Source organism: Molothrus ater, chromosome 2, assembly GCF_012460135.2.
Source record: "Molothrus ater isolate BHLD 08-10-18 breed brown headed cowbird chromosome 2, BPBGC_Mater_1.1, whole genome shotgun sequence".
Taxonomy (NCBI): domain Eukaryota; kingdom Metazoa; phylum Chordata; class Aves; order Passeriformes; family Icteridae; genus Molothrus; species Molothrus ater.
In genome coordinates this window covers 17,643,872-17,649,525 of record NC_050479.2, presented here as the reverse complement: position 1 = coordinate 17,649,525, position 5,654 = coordinate 17,643,872, and positions in this window count along the sequence as shown.

Genomic DNA, 5,654 nt, shown 5'->3' with positions numbered 1-5,654 from the left:
CCCGTCAGCATGGAAACGTTGAGGCAAAAAGAAGTGAGTCTCCCCTGTAAAGCACTCTTAAACTTTGTGTGACCCAGGATTAAAGCATCAGGAGCACAAGCGAGCGACCAAGTAAAAGGTTTAATAATTAACCCCCGTTATTTTAGCTAAAAACAGGCACTAGAAACAACTGTGTCTGTTAGTTATTTACTACCTTTCTCTGTAGTAAAAAAAAACAAAAACAAAACCAAAAACTGCAACAAGTATTTAATTGTCCTTATTCCTTTTTAGAAAAATATAACATTTTACAGAGTGTTCCAGGCCAATCTTTTTTTCTCACAGGCGTAGTGTCAGACACACAAAGTGTCTGTGGCATGTCACACCAGAGCATCTGGCAACTGCTCCCACAGCAGGTGAATCTGAAACTTGGCTGCCACTAGATCCCAAAGGAAGCTGCCACCTTTCTTCCAGGGGAAACTGTCTGGCCCCACTGAGGGTCCTTGAGGACAAAGGAAGACTGGGCATCCTTTTCACCTCACCAAAAGAAATGTGTGATGAATATAGAATACCTGGACCCAAAAACCAGGGCTCAGGCATTGCCCCTCACTTTCCCTGTAACCCACAGCCCTTGGAAAGGGCCAGCCTGATGGGCACAGTGCCAAGTACCCCCATCCAGCTCCACTCCTGTGTCCTTGCTCAAGCCCAGCACAGCAAATGCCTTGCTCTACACAAAAACACCTTACATCTGAGGCATTGCTTTGCATGAAAAGAACTGCTACATATAGGGAGAAATACTTTTTTCCTGTCAGAGGCTTATTATGGTAGCAACTAGAATAAGCAGAGGTGCAATAAAAGACTTAGTAGGAAGCATGTTGAAAAGGAATAGATTTTTGTTTTGTAGACATGACCCACTGTGTATATGTGTACACACGTGTGAAAAGATTTTAATGCACTCTCAACTATTAATCAAATGTTTAGCAAGACAAATAAATAAATATGGAGCAAAAAGAATTCAGAAACTGAAATGTATTGCAGGTATTTGAACAGTGTCTGCAATCTAGGCAGCAAGACAGGATTACTTTATTTCATTATGTTGCTGTATTCCCCCTGTAGCCACTCGGATAAATGGTTAGTTCCTACCTTGAAGATCACTTCAGATTTACTTTCAGTTGGTCCTTTAGCACCAAGAAGTGTGTCTTGAGACTGCAAACCCAAAGAGCTTCACATGAATGACAAACAGTAAGAAAATCTGACTTAACTGTGGGCTGAATTTATGAAAAACAATAACCAATATTTACTGCATTAGATACTCAGACTTTTAGGTAACAGAGAACTTACTGTTTCAGTAATTTAAACTGGTTTTATAGGCCACTGTTAAAGGACTTGATAGCCCATCTTTAAAAGTCATTCACCAAGTTGATTCTCAGGCACCTCTTTGCTCTCACTAGGCAACCCAGCCTGGGTACAAAACTATTGGATACATTATCTGCTCAGATGTTCAATCTAGGCCTATGAAAACAAAAAAGTGATGCATTCATTTCTAATGACAGCTTAAATTAGCATGCTGTGTGTATGCACATCAAAAGGAGCACACTGAAAAATATACAGATATATGAAGGACTATCAGGTTTCTGTAGCATTTTTAACTTAGAAAAATCTTAAAAGAATGTGAATGCAGTCAGTTTCATGGTAAATTCATGTGCATTGCTTCAATAGCAAACACATGAACTTTTTTGTACCTTTGGGGGAAACACTGAAGAACTTGGCAAGAGAGAAGAAAAGCCAAGCACTCTTTCCCTGCTGCCAGAAGTCAAATGGAACTGAATGTGATACACAGCATCACCACTTCTTCCTGCTGTAAAACACCACAAATCAGTTCTTCCCCTCAGAATTGCACGGAGCCAGTGTCAAAGTACAGCAAAGGGACACAACACCCAGCAGGAACAAACTCAGAGGACATGACTGGATTCCCTGATCAGAGCTGCTGAATTCCAGCCAGGATGGCTGATTTTCCCCAATTTGTCTTGCTGGCAAGAAGCAAGACAAATTATTTTTTCCAGCAGAGAGGGGAGGAGGCCAGGAGAAGAAGCAGTGTGATAAACACCCCAGCTCAGAGCTCACAGGGAGAGCATCATGCAGTTGATATATACGTGCACAGCAACGTGGATGTGTGCCAAATGCATCCAGCTGAAGACCCACGTGCATATCCAATTGTACATGCACAGAGTGCTGCACATCAGCAACCAATTGCTACACATCTATAAATCTTCTCCCAAAGCCAGCACAGTTTTTAAATATGCCAGGTGGACATGCAAGAATACACCAGGTGTTAGCAGGAAGATAACTTTGCTTCAAATTAAAGGTATTTTTAAATAGTGTCTTAAAAAGCACTGCAACTTTTCAGTTTACAAATGGAGTATATCTGTATAATCTAAAAGGACAGACAGGCATTCTGCCACTTCATATCCTTGTAATAAACCTACATGCATGGATAACTTTCTGCAGCCTCTCTGCTTCCATTTTGGCCAGATACACAGCACTGTTAAGCACGTCTGCATTTGTGTGCCACTGATTAATCAGTCAGGCATCAGTTTGCTTGAATAAATTACAATCTTCAGGCACATATGCAAGGCATGTTTTTAACTGACTGCTTTGTGAGGTGTTAAGATTTCTAAGTAGTTCCTCTTTTATACTATCTTTGTTTTTCTTAATACTGTGGAGCTACAGGTCATAGCCATGAAGAACTTCATGCACAATCTGCATTCCATAAATATCACTGAACTAGTGCAAAAAATTATTTCTCTTATTGTACCAAATGAATTTGTTTGCCTCGTTGAAAATAAGAGTATCTCTGTAATTCTTTTTTCAGTACTTTTTGACCTACAGAAGTTCATGTATAATCTGTATGTACATATTTAAAAATACATCAAAATTTGGACTACTGAACAAATCAGGAGAAATTTGTTGAAAAGTCAAGAAAGCATGTGACTTGGTAAAAAAAACAAACAAATCCCTTCAATCTTCTCCATGTGATTAGCAAAGTACTTTTTCTGCTCCTTTCAATGTCTTTGAAATGGAAAATCCCAGGGCAGTAAAATATTGATAGCTATTGTATAAGTTAATTAACAACTATGGCTAAACTTAACCTCAGTTTTCAAATTTGACAAATTAACAGTTTTAAACTCTGAGAAAGTTAATCTTTAGTCTCAAAGAGTTGTGTCCAATTCTTAAGAGGAAAGAGTCCATGTGTGACTGTCAGCTTTAGTCACTCATGGAAATGTACCTGGAGAACTGCAGACCTGATCTGCAGTGGTGCACAGTGCTGTGCAGTTCCCTGGGTGCAGTGGAAATGACAAAACACTGCATTGTCACCTCCAGAAGACATGGGGGAACACGGTGTTGAATGAGGACTGCCCACAGTCATCACTGTAACAGTGCAGAAGTGACCTGGCTGTCACCAAGCTTTTATCAGCGCTCACAGAAGCAGAGACAGTGAGTGAGAAATCATTTAGCTCTGCAGACAGCAGTGCAGGTGGGGCAAGGATGCACTTGCCAGCATTCCCATCTATCACCTTGGAAAGGGCACTTTGCAGTGGAAAGCACCAAGGACAGCCCACAGCGGGGCTGGCACTGAGAGTGAGCAGAGACTTCCAGCATGGAGAGGGTCGGGGGGAGGATGGTGCTGCTGCCACCCCTTCATTGTCACGTTTATTATACAAACACACCAAGAAGTGTCAATGAAAACTGACCCATCCCAAACCCACACTTCCTGGATGTCTCCTACTTAGCACATATCCTCTGGGTCAGACAAATCCAAGCTAGTGATTTTACTGACATTTGACTGCCCCTTGTATTTTCTTATTTGCATTTGCATCGTCCAGGAAAAAAAACCAAAACCAACAGATCTACAATTCCATGAGGAAAGGTGCCACTCTCCTCCTGGAGCATATGGCAAATATTACAGTGAGGACAATTTTACATAATTTGTATGCTTATCAAATGTATCTTTCTTTTTTCCACAGAGGGCTGGGGCATACAACAAAGAGAGTGAACCCTTCTCATCTGCTTATGTGACTCTACAATGGCAGAAAATACAAGAAATGGAAACCAGAAGAGCCACAGGGAAAGGAAGTTCAAATGTGTGCCAAAGAGAGTCACTGCACTCCAACAGAGAGCTGCTCTACTGTGCATGCACAGTTCTGAGCATACATCTGGAAAGACATGGAAAGACACCAAGAGATTTGCAGTGCAAGGTGGGACATGCATGGTAGTTACTACATGCATGGTACATAACTACAAGTTGTTCAGATAAAAGTTTCTCTTTTCTAGGCTTTCCATACAGTACAATCTGTGCATCCAGTATTGACCTTCTCATGAGAGGGATCATGTGGTACTGGACCATGAAGGAGTACTTTTCTTTAGAAAATATGGAAGAGTGAGTTCCGAAACCTGAAGGTTGCCACAAAAATAAACTATGCTTGTGAAGGCTTGTGGTCTGTAATTCCAGTGTAAGGACTAACAGCTACTGACTGGAATGCAGTATTACTTTGGATATGTGAATGGCTTTTGCCTGGAATTGCCATATCTTTTTCTTTCTGACACTCTAACAATTAAATTGTATGGAAGTCTGCACCTACACTTGAAAACCAAGCTGCTATATGTGTATAAACTAATAAAAATAAACAGAGAAAAATGCAACTGTGTATCCTTGTTTTGAAAAGAATGACAGCTTTTTCCAGCATCATTCTGGATATCTGTAATAGCTGTTATGTTTTGTGTTTTCTTAAAATGAGATCGTACTTTTAATTGCTGAAATATATAAGCTTAAGATGGTGCCTTCCCCAAGAACATTGGAAAAATGCCATGATGAAGTGTAGCATACCAAAAGAAACAAATGATAGAATTTCTCAATTTTGACTCATAAATAGCTTAAAGGAAGGTTAATATTATGGCATTTCCTCTGTTGATGGGAGGATGAAAGCTATAATTTCTTAATGAAATAAGATTATGAAACACTTGGTTGTTTTTTTCAAAACTTTCATGGGGGCCAATGGCTCATCAGCTGTTAAATGCCCAATACTGCCATCTTCTGTATCCAAGAAACAGCAAATTATGTGTTACTTTACATGTATGTTCTGCACAAGGAGCAGGGGAAGTACTCCTGATGACAACTCCTTAATTTTAAGAGAGTCTAGGATCAGGCACATGGTTAAGTAACAGCAGAGAGGTCATGGTCTGAATATTCATTGGTCAAGTGGCAAATGTAACTGCTGACTACAGCAGTCACATGCTTGCTTTGAATAACTTCACTAAGCTTCAGAGTAAGAAAGAGGATACTCATTATGCTGTTAATGAACAGCACAGTCAATTAGTCAGATTTTGACAGAGCCTGCTGTGGGTGTGCTTCACCGTCAGCAGCTCTGGCTGTTTCTGCAGTGCACTACCTCCAGGATGTAAGAAATAAGCTCCTACGTTGTGGTTTAGGAGAACAATTTAGACCTTAATCAACAATGTACTTTATTAATGGCTATGCAAAACATGCCCAAATGAAAGCTACAAGCACACTGCCTCTGAAGGCTGCAATCTATCACTCCTGTCACAGAGAAATTGATTACTGACAACTTGCATATTTCCTCCCATCACACCCAGGAGGGTCTGTGTGGAAGAGTTTCCTG